The sequence below is a fragment of the Diabrotica virgifera genome, chromosome 5 (assembly GCF_917563875.1).
Source record: "Diabrotica virgifera virgifera chromosome 5, PGI_DIABVI_V3a".
NCBI lineage: Eukaryota > Metazoa > Arthropoda > Insecta > Coleoptera > Chrysomelidae > Diabrotica > Diabrotica virgifera.
Window position 1 is genome coordinate 149,329,254 of NC_065447.1, and position 26,566 is coordinate 149,355,819.

At 33.3% G+C, this 26,566-nt stretch overlaps 1 protein-coding gene across 2 annotated transcripts in view; it reads left to right on the forward strand.

Annotated features, from left to right (window-relative positions):
- Nucleotides 1-26,566, forward strand: part of LOC114332070 (protein yippee-like 2) — a 368,683-nt gene that overhangs the window by 87,389 nt on the left and 254,728 nt on the right. The window contains exon 2 of one of the 2 annotated variants that reach the window (XM_050650444.1): nt 23,034-23,121. The gene's annotated coding sequence lies outside the window, so the exon portion shown is untranslated. The remainder of the gene's footprint in view (nt 1-23,033; nt 23,122-26,566) is intronic. The other variant, XM_050650445.1, reaches the window with a different exon arrangement.

Genomic DNA, 26,566 nt, shown 5'->3' on the forward strand with positions numbered 1-26,566 from the left:
CTCCGAGGTACCTGGTGCCCAGGGTGTAACTCGTCGCCTGGGACGACCGAATAATTCGCGGGACGATCGAATAATTCGCGAAATGAAGATTGGATCGAAAAATTGAAAAATACGTGTTCAATATTTTTCAAAAATCTATCGAATGACACTAGACACGACCACCCCACTCCACCCCCTGGAGGTGGGGGGGGGGGGGGTAACTGTAAAATCTTAAATAGAAACCCCATTTGTTATTGCAGATTTGGATTGCTTATGTAGAAGTAAGCAACTCTTTTTCGAAACATTTTTTAGAATTGTGCATAGATGGCGCTATAATCGGAAAAAACGATTTTTTCGAGATACCATAGGTAAATTATAGAAACGGTCTAATATCCCGAGTAATACACTTCCAAATAAAAAACCAAAAAATACGTCTTTTATATTTTTTAAGAACCTATCGAATAACATAAAACACGACCCTCCACTCCACCCCCTGGAGGTGGGGTGGGGTGTAACTTTAAAATCTTAAAGAAGAGCCCCCATTTTTTTTTATTGCAGATTTGTATTCCTTACTTAAAAATAAGTAACTTTTATTCGAGACATTTTTTCAAATTATGGATAGATGGCGCTATAATCGGAAAAACACTATTTATTAGCGCCATCTATTAACAATTCTAAAAAATGTTTCGAATAAATATTACTTATTTTTTCATGAGAAATCCAAATTTGAAATAAAACATGGGGATTCCCATTTAAGATTTTAAAGTTAACCCCCCACCCCACCTCCAGGGGGTGGAGTGGAGAGTCGTGTTTGATGTTATTCGATAGATTATTGAAAGTATATTTCTCGAGATATTAGACCGTTTCTATAATTGAGGGGGTCGGTTGTAAACAATGGTAAGGGACAAATTTTAATTTTTCGCGAAATAGTATGTAAACGATGGCAAGGGACATGGCGAAGCAGAAAATTTTATTTAGCTCATGCTCCTAATAATAGATGGAGCCAGATTAATTTCTTAAAATTTGGTAAGGGACATGCATAAGCATGAAAATAATGTTATGTGTCGATGATAATGCAGGTTGTTCAAATCTAAATGGCTTTTTTGCTGTTAACAGTGACAATTCTGAGAGCTACGATGATTGGAACTCAGAAAAAGATCCTGAATTTTAAGTATTTAGTGAGGCTAGCTTGGTCAAGCTTCTAGAAAGAAGATAATTTCTTTATATTCTTAGAATAAATATTCGCAAGTAAAAAATGGTAAGGGATGTACTTAACATTGTTTACATATACATACGTTCACTTTGCATAAAAACTTAACATTTTTTACTTGCAAACATTAAAATAAATTCTCTCCGGCGCTATATTATTATTTTTATTTAAACTTTTTTAGAAAACCTGAAAGATGTAAAATCATTTTGGGAATTGATTCCAGCCAGCTGTTTACCACAAACGGTATCTAAATTTATAATGAATTTCTGGTACCTAACAAATTATGTTAAGTCAACACCACTTAACACGTTACGTTAAACTATTTCAAATATTTTAGGTAAACAATGTTTAGTTGTAGTTCATATTTTCATACTTTTCTAATTAATCATTATAAAAAAATATTTGGTTTTCCATATTTTGCCTACGTATTAACAACATATTCAGCTAGTTTTAACATGCTTCGTACTCTTAAATTTTTTAATAAAAAATATAAGAGTATTTTTTTCAAAATTCAACACTTTAAAACTCAAAACTTCTTTACTGCCCCTTACCATTTTTTACTGCCGGACCCCTCAATTATTTACCTATGGTCTCACGATAAAACGTTTTTTCCGATTATTATAGCGCCATTTATCCACAATTCGAAAAAATTTCTCGAATAAAACTTGCTTATTTTTACGTAAGCAATCCAAATCTGTAGTAACAAAAGGGCATTTCCGTTTAAGATTTTAAAATTACCCCCACCTCACCTCCAGGGGATGGAGTGGGGGATTGTCTTTAGTGTCATTCGATAGATTTTTGAAAAAATATTAAACGGGCATTTTTCAGTTTTTCGATCCAATATTCATTTCGCGAATTATTCGATCGTCCCAGGCGACGAGCTCCATCCTGGGCACCAGGTACCTCGGAGACCATCGCCGTCATGAAATTTGTGTTCACTGACCTCCAAAACCTACAAATATAAAAATTGAACTCGTTTCCGTCAATATTTCCTGAGTTCTAAATTTTTCATTTTCCATCTCTTCGAGATGCACTTTGAAAATACATTTGCTCATTGACAAAATTTTTTGCCATAGGTCAATTTAGTTCACAAAACTACTCTCGAATTGAATGCAAAAAGTTGCATGACGATTCATCTTACTGCACAAAATTCCTAGGTTTTGGGCTTTTTAGTGCTTCGTTGCTTCGTCTAACAGTGGAATTGTTAGTGACCAGTCTAGTATCACTCCAAGATATTTGGGCCTATCAGTATGTTCCAAGCGTTGTCCCTCTCACTCTCAAGATACATTCAGTTTTAAATGCGCCAAATTAATGGTTGTTGAGATGGAATGCACATACTTGGGTTTTAGTAGGGTTTGTCTTTAACGAGTTTTGTTTGTTGTAAGTTGACATATTGTTTAAAGCCTCTTCTATTGTCGACTCTACTTGTGTGAGTGTTTTCCCTTTTACATCGATCTCGAGGTCGTCAGTGTAACCAAAACTCTCAGTCTGGGGGTGCATTGGTTGGTTGGTGTAGATGGCGCCAAAACGCTTCCTTGAGGTAGGCCATTTCTGTGTTCTCCATCTGCTCTTCTTTCCATTTAGCACAACGTAGAAGCGTTTATTACACCACAGTGATCTAATAATATTTACCGGTTACAGTGTTAGTGATCTTAGGTAGCAAAGATTTTATAACAAAAAATAGAATATACCTTTAAACAACCTAATTAGAAAAATCTAATTGGATTTTTCCAGTTAACGACACATGTTGTTTATAAACATACACTTCATTCGGTGTCAGTATCCTGGAAAGCAAACACATTTTTTTAATAATTAAGCTAAACCATTTTCTTGGTAACGTGCTTGTACTCTTTTAAATATGCAAAAGCAATTTGTCAGTCACAGTATCCAATTTTGTTGTATCAAGGTCAAGTCGTTTTGAGTTTGTAAATAAGCGCTACAACGCTATTGCCAATCTTGTTAAATATTCATAATTACATTAGAAATATGTTGTGTGGCGCCCCAGATAATATAGTTACATACAAAATATAGTACATATTTTATATTACTTCAGATTTTGTAGTATGCAAATCACAATATTTTGTGATTCTCTGTTCTTTATGTTTAATGACAGGTTTCTCGATAACTGTTACATTTATAAATTTACGAAAAATTCACAAGAAACCCTTTCGATCCAGAAGAGATGAAAATATTTAAAAAATTTAATTCGGGACCAAAAAAGTTTAAATTGTTTAGAGACAGAGAAAATTTTATATCACCTGCCCGCTTATCTAGAGAAAATTCCAACAGAATTCTGCATCCTTAGTACTCAAATATGAGTAAAATAAAATAAGGAAAGACAGCTTTAGATTCAATTCGATTCGGGGCCACCACCATCGGCTGACCTAGGTTTCGACTTTTCAGAGTCTTCAGAGTGGCCTGTGGTGTATTTGGATAATAATGTATAATCTGCATTCGCCTGGATTCTTAATTTGGTTTGGGCACTCGAAAGTCCATTACTGAAAAACCATCTTAGCCAAATTTTTAGCTTCCTAGGTGATCCCAGGTGTAGCTTATCGCTCTCTTTCCCAACAAGCCCGGCATTGAACATACGTACAATCCACATATCTGTCCGGAGAAAATAAGTAATGCGGAACTCATCAAAGCAGCAAAGTCCATTAAAGTAGGTAAATCCCCTGGACCCGATCGTGTGCCACCAGAGGCGATAAAACTAATAGTTAAAACACAATCAGACGCTATCAGAGCCATATTGAACCAGCTGCTGACAAAACAAGAGTTTCCTAACCAGCTCAAGCTCGCGAGACTAACTTTAATACTCAAACCCGGTAAAGACCCGGAAGAAGCCACCGCCTATAAACCGATATGTCTACTCGACTTCCTAGGAAAGTTGTATGAGAATATTGTTAAAAACCGTCTTGAAAGAGAGCTGAGAGACAAAGACATCATCTCAACCAGACAGTACGGTTTCAGGAAAGGAAAATCTGCTATAGATGCGGTCAAGCATATTACACACACTGTGAAGAACACCAGAAAAAGATGGGCCGTTTTAGTAATGTTTGACGTAAAGAACGCCTTTAACTCAGCCAACTGGGCCCATATTATTACTAAATTAGAAACCGCTAAAGTCTCGGGATATCTGATCAATATTATAAAAAGATATTTAAGCGAGAGACATGTTTCAGTGGCCAAAAATGTTGAGATGAAACTAACAGCCGGCGTACCGCAAGGCTCTGTACTAGGTCCAACGTTGTGGAATGTCTTGTACAATGGGGTTTTAAATATCGATTACGGTAGAAACAACATGGCAGTAGCCTATGCAGACGACCTTGCTATATTGGTCACCAACGACATGTACTGGGACCTTGTGGAAATCGTAAACGAATGCTGCGAGAAAGTGAACAGGTGGATGGAAAATAATGATCTTGAACTTGCAGGTCACAAGACAGAAGTGGTCATACTTAAAGCTCCAAGAAATATGCCGGACTTGACCTTCCAAATAGGTAGTAGCCAACTAGAGCCGACGAACTGTGCGAGGTATTTGGGTATTGACCTGGACAGATGCCTAAGATACACGAAACACTTATTAAGTGTTGTTAAGAAGGCAGACGAACGGACGGCAGCTATCCAGAGAATAATACCTAACATTGGAGGGCCCAGCAGCAACAAGAGAAGTTTGTACCTCCAAGTGGTGCACTCGACCCTTCTATATGGAACCCCCGTCTGGATCACCGTACTAAAATACCAGAAGTACAAAGATATCATAACAAGAGCCCAAAGGAAGCCTCTTTTAAAAGTGGTGAGCGCGTACCGAACCACTTCTACGTTGGCCTTACAGGTGATAGCGGGCACTCTTCCTATTCACCTGTTAGCCAAAGAGAGACAAATGCTGCATGAAGCACACGATGGCCACTTACAACAGGTGAGAAGGACCATACGAGTAAACATGCTAATGGAATGGCAAAGGATATGGGAAGTACAGACCACGAAGGCTCGCTGGACCAAAACACTGATCCCCGATGTTGTAGCTTGGTACAACTGTAAATTTAAACGGGTAAATTACTACTTTACTCAGTTCCTGATGGGTCATGGATCTTTCAGGTCTTATACATATGGCATCAAAAAAACTAACGATGATATATGCACCACGTGTCACGAGAGGGACGATACGGAACATTGCATTTTCCGGTGTAATGTTTTCGTCGTAGAACAACAAAGGCTGCAGAATAGGTTTGGCGCTACCTCGCCCAACAACATCATGCAGATTGCAATGACCAGCAAAGAGAATTTCGAGTGTATAATCGACCATATAACAAGCATCATAAAAAGAAAGTCTATAATGGAAAGAGTAGAACAAGCTGGGTGAGGGAGTCTACCTCCTTCATAGCGGTCAACTGTAAAAAAAATAAAAAAATAAAAAAAATCTTTATTTCTTTCTTTCTTCTTTATTGTATAAAAATGTATCGAGTTACCTTCTCTTTTTTTCTCAATGTTTCCAAGTTCCTCCGCTTGGGAACTAGATCTTTTTCCTACATGCTCACCGCTATTAGGTAAGTGCTGTAGATATAAGAAATAGCTCTAAGGGCACCTTTAATCCGGTCTACGCGGGGTATCCCCATGTTTCGTTCGCTGATGAACTCGTCCAGGGATACCTCGGGTCGAAGAGGGGGTGGTTTTAGTTGGTAGGTGACCTGGCAGGGATGTCCGAAGGGGGCCCTCTGTCACTTAGTTTTGACACCGTGCCGTCGGCGTATGTCTCTGGTTTGGTTGAATCCAACAGTACTAGGGACACCTTCCCTAGTCGATTTACGAATCGTTCCACCTCATTCCAAAAAAAACTTTTCCTGAGAGATCCTTTGCTTTAAAAAGTCTGAAAAAATGAATGAATTTTGATTACTCACAAAATTATGAAAGAACACTAACATTACAAAAAGCACAAAGTTACGCCTTGTTAGAGCATTATGGCTATGGCTACGTACGCTTCAGAAATATGGACCATCAAATAAGCCGATTCGAAGCATATAATGGCATTTAAAATATGGGTCTATGATCACTTTTCCATAAGGAGTGTTGCGGGGTCCTTTGTTTGTTTTCTGTTCTATTTTTTTCTTGGTTTGGCTTTTTATTACGTGAATCAACTTCCTGGAAGCATTTTTCAATACAGTTTTGTTGCCCGATGTAGTCCTCTTGATTTTATTCTCAAAATTTGAGGTAACTCTAGTTATTCTGCTGTCGTTGTAAGAGACAATTTTTGCTTTTCATCCTTGTTTTTATTCCATTTTGGATGTAAATTTATATAGGTACAGTACGTAAATCGTTCAGCTGGACATAGGGAACATACATTGTATATATTTAGATACATAAATACATACATTGTACTATATTGAGATAATTGTGGCAACTGAGCTCTCTCGATGACAATATGGTTGTTAGCATTAAGGGGCATTAACCTCAAAATTGATTTTGACTGACACAAATAAACGTCAAAATATGAAAATGTAGAAGCTAAATATTTTTACCCTAAGGGAATGGGAAAACTGTTTAGTTTTGAAATTATGTTGTGTTTAAATAAAAAATATTTTAAAAATAAAAAAAAAATGTTAACTCATTAATCATAAATTTTGTTTTTGATTTATTTATGGACAGGCTTGCTTCAAAACTCAATCATTATATTCATTCTAACATCTCTATTGCACCAAAAACTCGTACTCGAACAGAAGCTTCAACTAACACACGTTAGCGCAGTTGCCACAATTCTCTCAATGTATATCCCCTATGTCCAGCTGAACGATTTACGTACTGTATCTACACGACTACAATATTCATAAATTCAAAAATACAAAAGTTGGTCCGTCTTTTGCACATCTAGGTCTGGATCCCGCGTATGAAAAAAAGTTGATTAATAGCAAGCTGAAAATTTGTTAATAGCTTAAGGGTGTCTAGTCGGACAAACTTTGATATATGGGAGCACTGGAAGAGGGGAAGTTTTAATTGTGGAACAGGTTAAAAATTTGGAACGGTCAGACCACGAAAACGTCACATGTATTTTGTCCGACAGAACTTCCAATTGATTTGTTACCCTTTCATTAAACTCTCATGCAAAAATCAGACTGCTATTTATCACCTGTCATAATTCCTGTCATTTGGCATGTTCTACGTGTTCCACTCATTATAATGCCCATTTGGTGATAAATAGCAGCCTGATTTTTGCATGAGAGTTTAATGAAAGGGAAACATATCAATTGGAAGTTCTGTCGGACAAAATACATGTGACATTTTCGTGGTCTGTTCGTTCACAATTTTTTAACCTGTTCCACAATTAAAACTTCCCCTGATCCAGTGTTCCCATATATCAAAGTTTGTCCAACTAGACACCCTTAAGCTATTAACAAATTTTCAACTTGCTATTAATCAACTTTTTTTTTCATACGCGGGATCCAGACTATACTTATGAACCATTTGGTCTAGCGCAGGGGTCGGCAACCTTTTGAGTCGGAAGAGCCAAAAATTACAATTTACAAAATTTCAAAGTTTTTAAAGAGCTACAATTTTTGTTGTCACCACTAAATAGTACTCGCATAAATAAAGTTCTTTATTAAAAAAATTTATCTAATTATTCATAATATGTATACAGAGTGAGTCTATAATTTGGAATAAATTCAATGGTTCAAATACTAATTGTTTTTTTGAAAAATGCTCAGATCTGTAGATTAGTATTTCAATTCGAAATTTTTTACATACAATAATAATGTATACAGGGTGTCCCAGTTTAGAGATATGACGTCATCGTTGGTTTTCTTAAATGGCAACACTGTCATTTTGATAGGGTGTGTAAAATGTTAAATGTTTATTCCCCTACAATTTACTAAATAATTAAAAATAACAAAATTATGAAAAACAAGTAAACAAATAATTGAATTTAATTATTTCAATTAAGCTAATGCTCTTAATGTTGTCCATTGACTAATTGACAATATCCGAAACGAGATCGAAATTCGCGAAATTTGCTTAATGGAAATAATTAAATTCAATCATTTGATTACTTGTTTTTCATAACTTTGATATTTTTTATTATCTTGTAAATGCTAGGGAATAAAAATTTGATATTTTAGAGTTATGTATAACTTTACACACCCTATCAAAATAGCTATCAAAATGGCAGTGTTGCCATTTAAGAAAATCAACGATGACGTCATATCTCTAAATTGGGACACCCTGTATACATTATTATTATATATGAAAGATTTCGATTTCAAATACTAATTGACAGGTCTGAGTATTTTTCAAAAAAACAATTAGTATTTGAACTATCGAATTTATTCCAAATTACAGACTCTTGTTTTTCATAATTTGTTTATTTTCTATTATCTTGTAAATGGTAAAGAATAAAAATTTGATATTTTGCAGTTATGTATAACTTGACACGCTTTATCAAAATGGCAGTGTTGCCATTTAAGAAAATCAACGATGACGTCATATCTCTAAACTGGGACACCCGGTATACATTATTATTGTATGTAAAAAATTTCGATTTGATATACTAATCGACAGGTCTGTACATTAAAAAAAAAAATTAGTATTTGAAATATTGAATTTATTCCAAATTACAGACTCACTCTCTATACTGTTTTTCACGTATAAGTACATATTATATTTTCTTACATTTCATTTATTCAAGTAAAAAACTAAAACAAATATTCACTTACAACACTAACTTGTACTTCAGTGACAGACAATTGAGCAAAGTATCTCAATGGGAGCGTTGGCTTTGCATGGTTTTAGAAAGTTTGGATAAATCTGGCTCATAACTTATTGTTTAAGTTTCAAACACGACTCTAAATTTTCATTTGTTAGTTGGCTTTTTAGTTTACTTTTAATTATATTCATGCAAGAGAACGCTTTCTTGCAAGAATGTCGATCTAAAGATAGTTAACACTCCAAATGCCAACTTCTTTACCTCACTGTAGCACTAGTAATCTGGAAGACAATTCGCGGCATTTTTTTCAAAGTTGTCCACTTTTGTTGCGTTACGTTTACGTACATACATTTCTGGACCTCCAACTCTTCCAACTTGCTTTTCAATTCTGTAAATTGTCCACTCCACAAAGCTTTACTTTTTTAATCGATCAATTGCATTTCTAAAGGTCCAGTATCAACTATTATTCCAAACGGCTCAACGTGGATTTCGTTACTATTTGTGTTGAGAGAATTTACTATGAATGCTAGAGTGGTTTTGTTGGTTTTGAATTGTTCGAATCTGCCAGAAAATTGATCTTTAATTTTTTTGTAACTGTGCTGAAGTACATAATTCGTGTCAACAGTTGCACTCTTTACCAAAATATTAACAAGCTGAATGTAGCGGATTTAACTAATAAATACTGGAAGCTAAAGAACTCTCCTCCACTTTGCGAGGCTTTTCGAGATCTGTTAAATTTTGACTGTGATTTTAACATGATTGATAGTTTTGGACTTGAAGATTTTCATTCTTTTTTACATACAGTTAAATTAGTAAAACCAAGTTACCATGAAAACAGTAATATTAGCTCTAACATCTTAAGAACATTCTTAGATAATTGGCCAGATTCTATAAATATATATACAGATACATCTAACACGTTAGTTGGCACTGGATGTGCCTTTTTCATACCTGCTACTAAAACAGAAAAAATATTTAAGTTAGGCCATGATCTTTCTATCTTTTAATTTTTCAATCTTTTAATTTTTCAATATTTTAAAGAATCAGAAGATATATCTGCAACAATTATTTCCGATTCACTCTCTGTTCTTCTTGCTATTCAAACTATAGATTTTCCCAATAACAATTCAAATATTTATATCCTACTAATTAAGAAAATCCTTTTTGAAATTCATAAAAATAAAAGAAGAGTGAATTTTTTATGGGTTAAGGCTCATATAGGACTAACGCATAATGAATATGTTGATAGTTTGGCTAAAAAAGCTATTGAATATGGTACTTCACATAATCGTAAGTTTTGCATATCTGACTTAGTTAACACTATTAAGCATCGAGTTAAAAATCAGTGGAGTCAATCATGGCGAGATCTTTGTAAACAATCCAAATCTCAGTATTCACTGATTCAACCTTCTGTTCCAAATATATATTGGTTTAAAAATTATGTAGTACCTCGAAGATATATAACAACATTAATTAGAATGAAGTTTGGACATGCATGTTTACCTCTACATCTAGCAAGAATTAAAGTTTTTGATTCAAATCTTTGTACAGAATGTCAGAAGGTTGGTGACTTAAATCATACTTTCTTTGAGTGCGCAAAATATATTCCATGCACATATAATTTAATCCAAGATTTAATAAAATGTAATGTTTTTCCACCTTTCAATGTATCCTATCTATTGTCTCTGAAGAGCAAGAACATATTATGATTGTTTAATGAAATTTATCTGTGAAACTAAAATTAACGTCTAAACTTATTAATCCGGATAATTTGGTATATTATGTACATATGAAAAAAGAAGAAGATACATAATGGAAAATGTGGTGAGCAACTTGGACAGTCCATAGCGGCCAGCTTTTGAACTGAGTAGAGAGCTGTAGAAGAGTTTGCTATGGCACTCTAAGGACCTCATTGCCTTCCTTATGTATGAACAGAAAACAAAAAAAGTTGTGACTGGCTAAATGACACCCAAGTCTATGCCATAAAAAAAAACAGTTGCACTGGTGTTATCGCGATATTTTGGTATTTATTTATTTTGGTAAAATAAATAATATTTGCGTGTTGAACTAAAGAGCCTCAGCTTCACATCAAAGAGCCGCATGCGGCTCGCGAGCCGCAGGTTGCCGACCCCCTGGTCTAGCGTATCAACACCACATTTTTTACTATTATAATAGAGTATAATACCTAATGTTTTTTTAACATAATCTTCACAGTTAGCATTGTAATGCATGTTAGACAGGACGAGGAGACTTCTTTATTTTTTCGTAACGTAGAAAACAAGAGATGCTTTTGGAGTGAAGCCGAAAATTGAAAATCTGTCTAAAGTCTAAACGGTTCTTGTTTGGTAGAAATTCCTGAGGAAAAAACCTATTATTTTTCAACTGTGTCCATCAGAGTTAATGAGTTTGCCAGTAGTTCATGTGCAAGTGCAAGATCAGTGAAATAGTTGTCGCAGGTCACATTCCTGTTGGGAATTTCGACAAGTTGCTTCACAACTTGAGATACAAGGTCTGTTTCTACTGTATTTCCGGTTTGTCGTTTGTCCTGTAAATTATGTTTCACCTATAGGGTAATATGATTCAGAGTCACAGGCCTGCAATATATGCATGCCATATTTATCTGGCTTTGAAGGCATATCTTACTTCCGTCCTAGAAAGGACTAGTGTTGCCCAAAATCGGTCTTGGTCTTGCAGTCTTGGTCTTGTTCTTGAGTTTTCGTAAGACCAAGACCGCCAAATTTTAGCAAGATCAAGACCAAGACTTACCGTGCAAGACTTGAGCAAGAACAAGACTAAGCCTGCGTCTTGCAGTTCGAAGACTCTTGCGTCTTGCGGTTCGAACTGAGGGTCGATTTAGGGAGTATATTAGTTCGACTATATTCTTAGATACTCTATAAGAAACAAAAAAATTTGTAACAAAAATTTTGAAAATTGGACTTCTGCCCATTACGAACAATACCATAAACATACATAGCGAATCAAAATATCTATTTAAAGAACACTTAACACATTTGACACGTAATCAGAGGTCATTATTACAATGAAAAAATAAAATATTTTGTACATTCCTTCCCAGCAGACGACTTCTCTGAAATAATTGTCCGGGTTATGAGAATAGTCGCCTTCTAATCATAACATAATAATATAACATTCTTGCTTTGCTACGTCGATAGTAATATCGAATATCATATCCAAACTTTTTAAAAATATGTCACCTTGAGAAAAAATATACTTACCTAATAAGTCATTAATTTTTTTCATTATCAGTTTTCTAGGAATTTAAACACCACAAATCTTATCAGTATAATATAGAATAGTAAGAGTAAGACTATTATATATTATTTTTGCTGAATGTGATAAGAGGTCACTCAGTTAAACAAAATTTACCGAAACAGCGCGGCTAATATTTAAAAGTATGATAACGAGGCAAAAGAACAGATAATGCCGGATACCCTAACAAAATACGAAATATCATTTAATAACGAAATACAATTCTTCTTTCACTGCTCCAAAAAAACGGGTCATTGTTAATGTCTCGAATTTCCTAAAACTGTTTTCCGATTTAAGTGATTTTTTTAATATGTTGTCTTATTTTTATAAATATCGCTGTAATAATATTGTTGCTAGACAAATCAATTATTGTCATTGTACACCGGGTGTAGGTTCCAATCAAACTGTGTTTTTTCCATCACTCTGTGGATTATTCTAGCATTTATAAAATACTGAAATTAAAACGATAGCCTTATACAGTCAAACCCGCTTATTGGAATAGCCTTTGTACCAGGCAAAAATATTCTTATAACCGGGATATTCTAATAACCGATCATTGGTGGCTAGTCAAAATAAGTGTACCGAATATACGTAATAATATTATTTACATACTATGCCAATGTGTAGTTTTACATACTATACCAATATTATGTAGTTTTACATACTATGCCAATATGTATATCATATATGTACCTACATAATCAGTATATGTAAATGTTTTTAGGTCTTTTTACGTCAATAATACAGTAGTGTAACTACTACTTATCTATGTATGTGTTAAATACCAAATTACATTATATTATGTATGTGAATGAATACAGTAGCAGTAGGTAATTAATATAAAATGTATGCAATATGTAGATATGTAGATATTTTCTTATTAAAATGCATATAACAAAATTACTTATTTTTTCTTGAGAAATTATCGGTAATTATAGCTTTTCATTGTTAATCCGCGTGGTCATCCTTAATCCATTGGTTGAATGGAACTTTTATTGGCGGCAAGAAATGGATGAATTTAACAAAGCCATAAACCACGTCTTGCAAACAAGTAGGTAAATACTCTCTGGGTGAATTCTAAATAAACTGCTTCTAACAATTTTATAGCAGGCAACAGTGCCTTTGTGTAGACAAATAAAAATTACTTTATGACCCATGCATTTTTCGGCTAAACATCGAATTGGTAGGTACTCGTAACAAAGTAATAAATATTTATTACCCTAATAATATCTAATCCAGCACTACAGGCCCTTGACGACTGACCATAATACCAAACATAATTTAAATTTCTAGTAAATTGTAAAAAAAAATATTCGTTGACCTGCAAAATATGCTAATAAGCGGTATTATCTAATTAGAACCTATTCCAATAAAAGGATAAATTTATTAAGGAGTAAATGGAAACGTTTCGGGAACTCGAATTTATATTCCATAAACCGGGATATTCCTATAACAGGGATTCTAATAAGCGGGTTCGACTGTATTTTCTTAACATTATGTTTTTTTATTCATTCGCTTATACATATTGGATAATAAAATACATAAATTTCTAATAAACTTTAGTTAGAACGTAGGCACGGATCACTTAGATCGTGGGTTCAAACCCCACCCGGTGTCAATTGCCTAGATCAGTAATTCTCAATATTTTTGAGTCATGTACCACAAAATACTCTTTATTATTTTTGTTACCACCTAACTGAATATAATTATGTAACTATGTATAATAATTGTGGTGCTGATTTTGGCTGTTTTTGCGTTTTGTGTACCACCGCAAATAATGATAATATGTACCACCAGTGGTACATGCACCACAGATTGAGAACCGCTGGTCTAGATATTTATTAATTTGGCTGGTCTTTACTATTGCTATGATATTCCAGCTTAAAATGTACCTCCCTCTTACGTTGTTCAAAGATATGCAATAGGCTAATAGGCAACTGCGAGACTTGCAAGACTCTTGCTGCAAGACCAAGACCAAGACCGGGAGTGCAATACCAAGGCTAGGTATACTGGCGCAAGACCAAGACTGTCTAAGTCTCGTATATTAATATATCTCTAAGTCTTGCATTTGGGCAACACTAGAAAGGACAGCTTCCTCGTTACGAAACAAGTTGCTCATCTACCGGTATGTTTCTGAAAGTTTTAGTTGACTTTATTCCATACATCGCATATTGTTGCTGATTTGTTTTTGCTTCGTCTTTCATGCCTCATGTCTTTATCGTCAAAGTGAACAAATATTTGAACAACAATTTTTGAAGTTTTATCCCCATGCTTTATATATAAAGCTAGAAGTTGCTTTAAATTTATAGAAGGTCCAGGAGGTCCATAAAACGTACTAAAAAGTGCATCTTCGTTATGATTGTTGACACTCGGGTACTCTGCAGCTAAGTAGTAGTTCAACAAAAGCATATAGCTTAGGTATAAACACATATAGGGTCTGACAGGCCCGTGTTGCTACTTTACGTAACAAAATTGTTTCGACGCATTAATCTCAAAAATGATAATGATTATCTTGAATAGCTCAGGACTATGTTAACGAAAACATACTTCTAAATAAATTCACTAATGCATAAAATTCACTTAAATATTTTTTATCAGTTTATGATAAACGAAATGGTTTTTCGGGTCCATTGGACCCACCTTGCCCGGATAGGGGTTTTAAGCAAATTGTTTTAAAATTAAGTCGTCTTGAGCTTTCCTCTTGAAGGAGTTGCGGATGACTTATGATGCATTTAACCGAAATCAGCAGAGCCTTAACATACAGATAGTCGAAGATGGCTTAAGAGGAAACAGTAGCGATCAACAGGTAGCGAAAACGCGTTCCAAGATTGCGGCTGTAATTTTGAATATTTTTTCGAGATATTTAGCACACGTATTCGTATATAATAAAAAATGGCGGTACAGAGTCCAATTTGAAAAATGTATTAATATGTGGAAATTACTCTGTAATTAAATACAATATATTAAAAAAACGAGCCTGTACCGCCATTAAGAAGAACAAAAAAATACACTTTCTTCAAATAAACTTTTTCATCCGATGCCTAAATTTTGTGTCATTTTGGAACTACTAATGAAATAAAAAATTTTAGTAGTTCCAAAATGACACAAAACCTAGGCATCGTATAAAAAAGTTTATTTGAAGAAAGTGTATTTTTTTGTTCTTCTTAATGGCGGTACAGGCTCGTTTTTTTAATATTGTATTTAGTTACAGAGTAATTGATGGATTCGACCGTTACTTGATGGAAGTTCATTTTATCTAACAATAAAAAACTGAAAACGTTTGTTTTCTATACTTCCACAAAATCTATTATATCTAAGTGACTACAGCTGTTTCGGCGGAGTGCCTTTCTCAAGTAATATAGTTTACAATGTGTTTGCCTTTTTAATCTTCAACTGAAGAGGTTGAGGAGTGGGGAGCTGTTTGTCTCGAGTTGGTCATTCAGAATTATATCTGTATTTTTCAGTTTATTAATTTCCATAGATTCTAAAAAAGATAGCTTAAGGCCTTTATTTTGAATATGTAGAATTTTAAACTCTTCATTGAAAGAATGATTATGATCTAGAAGGTGAAGTGCGTATGTAGAAGTGTCTGTTTTTCTATTGTTGAATGCCCTTTTGTGTTCTGCTATCCGTTTGTCAAAAGTTCTGCCAGTTTGACCGATGTACGTTTTCGGACAGTCACCACAAGTTAGTTTATACACACCACTCTGTAGTTGCTTTCTCTTTCGGCTTTTATTGTTCTTAATATATTTGCTTAAGTTGTTGTTAGTTCTGAAAGCTGGTGTTATTCCTTTCTTTTTTATGTATCTGGCTATTGTTGTTGTTATCTTGCCAGTATATGTGAGAGAGCAGAAGGTACTGGGTTCTTTCTGTGGTGGTGGATACACTAATTTCAGGGCTTTCTTATGGAGTTTTTGGTTTAAAATTTTGTTAACTGTTTGTTCGTTATAGCCGTTGTTTACTGCTATTTGTTTAATGATGTTTAGTTCTATTTCGAAGTTATTTTTTGTCATGGGAATTTCTGTCAGTCTATGTATCATGCTATGGTAGGCTGCTAATTTGTGTTGTGTAGGATGGGATGATGAATTGTGTATAGTTGTGTCAGTATGGGTAGGCTTATGATATATGGAGAACTCATGTTTGTTGTGTAGTCTGGAAATCGTTACATCTAGAAAGTTTATAGAGTTATTCTGTTCTGTTTCTACTGTAAACTCAATATTATTATGAAGTGAATTAATATATGATAGAAATTGGTCAAGTTGTCTGTTAGTTCCTGTAAAGCATACTAGTATATCATCCACGTATCTCCACCAATATAAGAACTGTTTAAATACGGGATGTTTAGAAATTGTTGTTTCAAGTTGGTTCATAAATATATCTGATAGCAATGGGCTTAGAGGATTACCCATAATAAGTCCTGCACTGTTGTTTGTGTATATTTGATTATTGAATTCAAAATAGTCTTGATTTATGCAAATTTCAAGAAGGTGTAAAATTTCAGATGCAATGATCGGATTTGTACTATTATGGTCTAAAAGATTCTTAACTAAAACAAAAGTTTCTGTAGGAGGAACACTAGGAAAAAGATTTTTTACGTCAAATGAAATTAGTCTGGAGTTTTTGGGCAATTGAAAATGTTGTATTTTATTAACTAGTTCTAGTGTATTTTTTACGGTGAATTTAGGTGAAAATTTAGTGTATTCTGTAATAATATCTGACAGTTTTTTTGAAATTTTATATGACGGAGCTGTATAAAAAGAAACTACAGGTCTTATTGGGTGGTCAGGTTTGTGTAGTTTAATAAAAGAGTATAATTTAGGAGGTTGTGGGTTCATAATATTAAGGTATTTCTGTTCTGTTGGATTTAGTATTGATTTTGAATTTTCAATGGCTAGTTTAATTTGTTTTCGGTATTTTTCTGTGGGGTCTTTGTTTAGTTTTATACTGTTTTGGTTAGTTAAAAATTCTATTGTTTTGTTATTATAGTCTCGTTTGTCGATAGCAATAGTAGTGTTACCTTTGTCTGCTTTTGTAAATATTATGTCATGTTTTATTGATTTATTTTTAATTGAAACGGCTATTTGGTTTTCTTTGAAACAGGAATTATTAGTTTCACTACATACATCAGTAATAGATTTTGCAATGATGCTTTTTTCTATGTTTTTGGCAGTTTTGTTTAACGCTACTTCACACTCTACACCTAAATACTCTAAATTTTTTTGATTATTATGTTGAGGCAAGTTGTGTTTGAATCCTTTCTCTAAAAGTTCTATTTCACTATTATTGAATTTAGTATCTGTTAAGTTTATAAATCTATTGAAAAAACTATGATTTGAAAAATTTGTTGTATGAGTATTGAGTTTTTTACTATTGCAAATTAGATTATTTAGTTTTTACATTGTGTATTAAATTTTTTGTCTATTAAATTATCTACTTCAGTTCTTACTTTAGAATCTAGGATGTCAAATTCTATATTATCTAATCTATAATGTAATTCTGAATGACATACCTTAAGATAAACAGCTATAATATCTCGTTTTCTGTATTGGGTGCTCCTATCCCGTTTCAGCCATCTGGTTTGACCCTGGTGGATACCTGCTATGGCAGCGGCACTGCGGTTGTTGGTTTTTAACTTTATGTATTTCGGGAACACGTTGTTTTTCACGCACATGTTTAGAAACCAGATATTTTGTGTTGTTACTCTACGCTTTAAAAGCAATCTTGAAAACAATATGGTCAATAGCCCTGTATTGGCTTCCTGTAAATAATTGATGGATTCGACCGTTACTTGATGGAAGTTCATTTTATCTAACAATAAAAAGGCAAACACATTGTAAACTATATTACTTGAGAAAGGCACTCCGCCGAAACAGCTGTAGTCACTTAGATATAATAGATTTTGTGGAAGTATAGAAAACAAACGTTTTCAGTTTTTTATTGTTAGATAAAATGAACTTCCGTCAAGTAACGGTCGAATCCATCAATTATTTACAGGAAGCCAATACAGGGCTATTGACCATATTGTTTTCAAGATTGCTTTTAAAGCGTAGAGTAACAACACAAAATATCTGGTTTCTAAACACGTGCGTGAAAAACAACGTGTTCCCGAAATACATAAAGTTAAAAACCAACAACCGCAGTGCCGCTGCCATAGCAGGTATCCACCAGGGTCAAACCAGATGGCTGAAACGGGATAGGAGCACCCAATACAGAAAACGAGATATTATAGCTGTTTATCTTAAGGTATGTCATTCAGAATTACATTCTAGATTAGATAATATAGAATTTGACATCCTAGATTCTAAAGTAAGAACTGAAGTAGATAATTTAATAGACAAAAAATTTAATACACAATGTAAAAAACTAAATAATCTAATTTGCAATAGTAAAAAACTCAATACTCATACAACAAATTTTTCAAATCATAGTTTTTTCAATAGATTTATAAACTTAACAGATACTAAATTCAATAATAGTGAAATAGAACTTTTAGAGAAAGGATTCAAACACAACTTGCCTCAACATAATAATCAAAAAAATTTAGAGTATTTAGGTGTAGAGTGTGAAGTAGCGTTAAACAAAACTGCCAAAAACATAGAAAAAAGCATCATTGCAAAATCTATTACTGATGTATGTAGTGAAACTAATAATTCCTGTTTCAAAGAAAACCAAATAGCCGTTTCAATTAAAAATAAATCAATAAAACATGACATAATATTTACAAAAGCAGACAAAGGTAACACTACTATTGCTATCGACAAACGAGACTATAATAACAAAACAATAGAATTTTTAACTAACCAAAACAGTATAAAACTAAACAAAGACCCCACAGAAAAATACCGAAAACAAATTAAACTAGCCATTGAAAATTCAAAATCAATACTAAATCCAACAGAACAGAAATACCTTAATATTATGAACCCACAACCTCCTAAATTATACTCTTTTATTAAACTACACAAACCTGACCACCCAATAAGACCTGTAGTTTCTTTTTATACAGCTCCGTCATATAAAATTTCAAAAAAACTGTCAGATATTATTACAGAATACACTAAATTTTCACCTAAATTCACCGTAAAAAATACACTAGAACTAGTTAATAAAATACAACATTTTCAATTGCCCAAAAACTCCAGACTAATTTCATTTGACGTAAAAAATCTTTTTCCTAGTGTTCCTCCTACAGAAACTTTTGTTTTAGTTAAGAATCTTTTAGACCATAATAGTACAAATCCGATCATTGCATCTGAAATTTTACACCTTCTTGAAATTTGCATAAATCAAGACTATTTTGAATTCAATAATCAAATATACACAAACAACAGTGCAGGACTTATTATGGGTAATCCTCTAAGCCCATTGCTATCAGATATATTTATGAACCAACTTGAAACAACAATTTCTAAACATCCCGTATTTAAACAGTTCTTATATTGGTGGAGATACGTGGATGATATACTAGTATGCTTTACAGGAACTAACAGACAACTTGACCAATTTCTATCATATATTAATTCACTTCATAATAATATTGAGTTTACAGTAGAAACAGAACAGAATAACTCTATAAACTTTCTAGATGTAACGATTTCCAGACTACACAACAAACATGAGTTCTCCATATATCATAAACCTACCCATACTGACACAACTATACACAATTCATCATCCCATCCTACACAACACAAATTAGCAGCCTACCATAGCATGATACATAGACTGACAGAAATTCCCATGACAAAAAATAACTTCGAAATAGAACTAAACATCATTAAACAAATAGCAGTAAACAACGGCTATAACGAACAAACAGTTAACAAAATTTTAAACCAAAAACTCCATAAGAAAGCCCTGAAATTAGTGTATCCACCACCACAGAAAGAACCCAGTACCTTCTGCTCTCTCACATATACTGGCAAGATAACAACAACAATAGCCAGATACATAAAAAAGTAAAGGAATAACACCAGCTTTCAGAACTAACAACAACTTAAGCAAATATATTAAGAACAATAAAAGCCGAAAGAGAAAGCAACTACAGAGTGGTGTGTACAAACTAACTTGTGGTGACTGTCCGAAAACGTACATCGGTCAAACTGGTAGAACTTTTGACAAACGGATAGCAGAACACAAAAGGGCATTCAACAATAGAAAAACAGACACTTCTACATACGCACTTCACCTTCTAGATCATAATCATTCTTTCAATGAAGAGTTTAAAATTCTACATATTCAAAATAAAGGCCTTAAGCTATCTTTTTTAGAATCTATGGAAATTAATAAACTGAAAAATACAGATATAATTCTGAATGACCAACTCGAGACAAACAGCTCCCCACTCCTCAACCTCTTCAGTTGAAGATTAAAAAGGCAAACACATTGTAAACTATATTACTTGAGAAAGGCACTCCGCCGAAACAGCTGTAGTCACTTAGATATAATAGATTTTGTGGAAGTATAGAAAACAAACGTTTTCAGTTTTTTATTGTTAGTTACAGAGTACTTTCCACATATTAATATATTTTTCAAATTGGGCTCTGTACCGCCATTCTTTATTATATTACGAATACGTGTGCCAAATATCTCGAAAAAATATTCAAAATTACAGCCGCAATCTTGGAACGCGTTTTTGCTACCTGTTGATCGCTACTGTATCACCTTAAAGCTGTTTTTGCCATAAACGATTCTTCAAATGACTGATTCTTCAAATGAACAAAAACTATTTCAGTCTTTACATTTGATTCTTCAAATGCCTGTAGTTTCTCAGACCTATTTTTTTTTATCTACGCACTGAGAACTATCATTCACCGAATCTTGGCTAAATTTGACCAGGACCGGTTTTACACAAAGGTCATTTGAAACTATTAACTTAATTTATTGTTTTTTTTTTAAACGTTTATTCAACAATCGGTTAGTTATAAAAATTCTAACAATAAGCGTCTTTGGGGTTTGAATTAAAAAAGAAATTGACGTTAGAGAGGTCAGTCCAATGACTGGACTTCTAGTATGGAACAAACATGACATTCCGATAATATGCTACATACAAACATACATTTTACATTTTTTACAAACAATACATATATCTAAAATATAAACACAATTACGGTGATGTATAAAACTTATTTATAAATAAGGTCCAGTGGATTTTTACGTTTTAGTCTGTGAGTTTGACTATTATCAAGCAAGTTTATTGCCAGGGCATTTGGATGGCTTTCTAGGCGTTTTATGTACCGAACACTGCACTGAACTATCACTTCACTGATCGTAGGTACTTCTAGATCACAATAAATGTCTTTGTTTGACACGAACCATGGGGCGTCTGTTATAGAGCGTAACACTTTGGATTGTAATCTTTCCATTATGGATATGTTGGATTTTACTGCTGTACGCCATAGCTGGATCCCATAGGTCCAGACCGGTTTGAGTATTGTATTGTATACCAACAGTTTATTACGTATAGACAACTTCGATGTTTTGCCCAGTATCCAATAATGTTTACGAAATTTTAAATTTGACTGTTGGCGCTTTTTCCATTATGTGTTCTCCATGTCAAAGTTTTGTCCAGGTGCATACCTAAGTATTTAACGCTTTCGGCTTGTGGAATTGCTTTGTTATTTATTTCTATATTAGGCGATATTTTACGACATTTTGTAAATATAATATGTTGTGATTTTGATTCATTGATCTTTATTCGCCATTTCTTTGTCCACTTTTCAATGTTCCTAATAAGCGTTTGAAGAGATTCGGTAGCTGTTGCGGGATTTTCATCTGTGACTAACATAGCTGTGTCATCTGCGAATGTTATAGTCGTTACATTTTCGTTTGTTGGTATGTCGTGTGTATATATTAGATATAATATAGGGCACAGAACACTACCTTGAGGGACTCCAGATCGTATAGGGTAGATTTTTGATGTATCTGCTTCATGCTTGACACGGTAGTACCTTTCTTCTAAGTAGTACCTTTCTTAACTTAATAACTACGTTTTGGTTGATATGTGATACTCTAAATATTGATTGCGGCTCCTATTATTATAATTATTTTTTCTACGAGCGTGCAAAAATGTCTACTTTCGCGCAGTTTAGAAAGTTTCACTTTTCCGCACGCGTTTTACTTTTCCGCACGCGTTTTACTTTTCCGCACGCGTTTTACTTTTCCGCACACGTGTAGATTTTTTAATATGGCCTTAAAATAATTATAATACATGCAATAAACTAATATTTAGATATTATTTACTATTTTATTTCAAATGTATCTTATTGTGTTCCTGTTTTAATGAAATTAACGCGACAATTCGATGAAATAAAATTATTTTGACATAATATTCGAAAGTCAAATCGGTAGACAATAACAGTCGTTTTGAATCATCGTCATGGAAACCAAGATCGTCGTCATGCTAACTAATTATATTGAAAGTTTGGTTTTGACAACCTTGTCAAAGAATTAATTTGTGTATGTATTTTCATATTAATTAAATTATTTGATTAAGATTTGGTTATTTTTTAAAGACTCATATAAAAAATATTGTTCCTAACTCTTGCAGAAAGTCTCTTTTTCACACTCGAATGCTTGCCTAACTCCCGCTTCGCATCGTTCGGCAAACTGTAGTCGCGTGCGGAAAAGTATGACTTTCTGCACTTGTTAGGAAAATAACTATATTGTCACGGAGATTATCCGTTAATGCCGTTATACATTATTTCAGTAGTTGCAATATGAAATTCAATTCCACTTTGAAAATATAATGTATGAGTTAACTTGGATTTTCATATAGTTGTATTTTTTATCCATTCTCTTAGTATCAGCAACTAAAAGTGATTGATCTTCTATCAATCAAACACATAAATGCAAAATTTTTAAAACACTCTCTTTTTTCAGGTACACCCAGTAGAGGTAGGATTTTCTAGTGATAAAATGTTCTAGGAAATCTACAGAGATAACTGAAAGTAAAACTAAATTTTTACAGGTATTTATTTTTGTTTTTATTTTGTTTAATTATTTTGGGTTTTCGTTTTTTTTATTTTTTGAATTTTGGCATTAAATAATTTTAAAATTTAATTTAATTTTAAATTATGTAATTATTTAATATGGAAAATAAAATAAATTGGAAAATAAAAATAAAATTCACTAATTAGAATAATACAGGGAATACCTGTATATTATTTTGAATTTAAATTCTCCTTATGTTTCCTTATTTCGATAGAACAAAGACACAAGAGTTTATTTATGTGATCAACTTAACAAATCGCGCACGCGTGTGAGAAAAAAACTTTTTTAAGGTGTGTCGCAAATGTTTGTTATAGTGGACTTTCGCCCATTTTCCTGTTTTTCTTTTTACTGGTAGGGTTGTATAGTTTCTGCATTCGTAAGGTTCTTGTAGCCTTCCATAACGAGTAGTCAGTGGCTTAGGTCGCATCTAGTTTTTGTAAGTATTCCTGAAATTTTTTTTTAGGTCTGTTTGAGTTTTATTGAGGTATGCTTTACCCTGAGATGATTCTGACAATTGCCATTGTTTTCTGAGTGTTCTTTTCTTCTTTATTTTTTTATGTATTGTATTGGAATAGTTTTTGTTCGGTGCTAATTTTAATTGTGTTTATTATTTCGTGCTCTTTGCCTATTTCTCGCATTACTTCCGCATTCGTTTTCTTCTGTGTAAATGATATTCTAAGCATCCTTCTGTAACACCACTTTTCAAATGACTGTAGCTTTGTTCTTGCTTCAATGTCCAGCTTTCAAGTCTCAAAGCTCTCACCCTTACTTTTAATCTAAGGTGTTTGTTGCAGAGAATTGTTTTCATTTTTTATAAACGCATTTCTTGCTATTTCTGTTGTTTGATCATTATTGTCTGAAATCTAGGTTCCTAGTTATTTGTATTTATCAATAGTTATTTATCCATATTCTTCACAGAAGCTGTTTGTTTTGATTAGTAGTACTTGGAGTTGTTCAGCAGAGCTTGTCATAATCACGGTGTCATCTGTATATCTTATGTTGTTAATAAATCTTCCGTTAATTATTATTCCTTCACTTTAAGATAGTAATGCTTCTTCAAAAATAGCTTCACTATATAAGTACATCAAATATTAATGGAGACATTCCTTTCTTTCGGTAAAGGTTTGTTATTATTTTTAAGTCCCTTTTGTCTATGTTTTTTGTGTTTAGAATTTGGACTAATTTTATTAATACTCTTTATTAATTAGGAGTAAACAATTATATTGTTCCATTTCCTAAAAAAGGATATAAACCTTCATAAACACCTTAATTATGTCCTTTGTTTTGAGGTGTAAGTATTATTTATAATATTTAAGATTAAGAACACACTGGGAGACAGTTGAGAAATATTGAATCATTGTGGTTATATTACACATTATCATACGAATTGTTTTCTCAGTTGTTTACCTTTATTTTTCTCATTCGCTTATTACGTTTTAATTAATTTATTTAACTAATTAGTGGTTATTTGCAAACACAGAGGTAATTACCTAATCTCAAATAATACTATGCGTGATTAGTTCGTTTATTTTAAAAAGTTGCGATAAAACGCCTCGCATTATTTATACAATGAGCCCACTATTATTTTCTGAACCATAATACTTAACAGGTCTGGGACCCATCATTAAAAAAAGAATGTGTGTGTACTTTGTACGCACGTAAGAAGTTATACTTCTATTATAATATAATTTCAACGAAATAAATATACCTACTTAACAGTTACAATACAAAAAATTAACAATAATTACCAAAAATTAACCAAAACTTAACAATGCCAAATATTTAAAAAAAAAAGAAAAAAATATGAATCGTCCGGGATTTGAACCAGCAATCTCGCGATTTTTTGGTCTCTGGTACAATGCTCTGCCATCAAGCCGCATGCTATTTACCTTTCAGATATACATAATTATACATCACGGTGACAAGTGAAATATAAAAATAGATGTTTTATTATTTTACGCCCAAGGAAGACAAATCCAAAGACACAAAATTATAATAAAACACCTTTTAAACCACCTTTTTCAAATTGCGCAAGTTGTATTATTAATATTAATGTTAATAAATGAAATATAAATATTTTGACGTTTCACAATTTGACAATTCACTTTTAACTGCAGTGCCTTAAAAATTTTAAAGCACTAGTGCCTTAAAGTAGCATTTTTAACGCTCCTATGGAGTCCTAAAAATTGCATTTTTTACACGTTTGTAGAAAAATATATTTAAAAACACTAATATATTCTTTCCACACCTTTTCTGGACTGATACATACATAAATTAAAACATTTTGAAGTATAACTTCAAAAATATAATATGAAAACTATTTAAAAAGGCAGTATAACTATTAACTAACCTTTGTGGTTTCTCTTCCCACAAATTTTAAAACGCAACAACCATACATAACCAAACCGTCAACCGTCCAAACCACAGCTGCGCTACAGCTGCCATATTGGATAATTTTTGACATGTCATTTGAACATCCAATCAGTACAAAGTTATAATGCGCATGCGCCGGGATCGTAGGTTTTAACATATAAAAATTCACCCTCATATCGCGCGTAAAGAAGTATAACTTCAAAAAAAAATATTTCTTCCTCATGAGAAGTCCAAGAAAGGAGTCCTTGGCGAATACGTAAAGATTGTGAGAGATATGTATGAGGGAGTAACGACTAGTGTTAGAACAGGTGTGGGAGAAACTGATAAATTTCAGGTGAAAGTAGGATTGCACCAAGGCTCGGTGCTTAGTCCTTATTTTATTCTCATTAGTTTTGACCAAGAGGATGCAAGTGAATGTTTGGAATGAAGCCTTTAAGAAATTTGGGATGAAAATAAATATTGAAAAAACAGAAGCTTTAGTAATATCTAAAACTCAAGAAAATATAAATGTAAAGCTGAATAATGAGACCATTACACAAGTAGAGGACTATCTAGGATCAACAATGAATGGGCAAGGAAATATAGAACCAGAAATAAACAGCAGGGTAAGGAGTGCAACAAAATTGTACTATGCACTAAATAAAAGTTTTATTAGGAAGAAAGAAGTAAGCCTGAAAACAAAAATGAAAGTATTTCAAACTGTATACGAGCCGGTGCTACTCTACGGTAGTGAAACGTGGACAGTGAACGACAACATCCGTAGTAAAATTCAAGCATGCGAAATGCGATATTTACGTGCAGTATCCGGGGTGACCAGACGTGATCGTATAAGAAATGAAGACATACGTGAAAGGTGCGGTGTTGGAAGGACCTTAGACAGACTTGAAACGAAACAGTTATCGTGGTTCGGACATATGGCAAGAATGAGTGAAGGTAGAACTGTAAAGAAGGTAAGGAAAGTGGCATCTGACAACAAACGACGAAGAGGCAGGCCAGCAAGAACGTGGAACGCAAATATTGGAAAGGCTTGCGTAAAAAGAAATATTGGG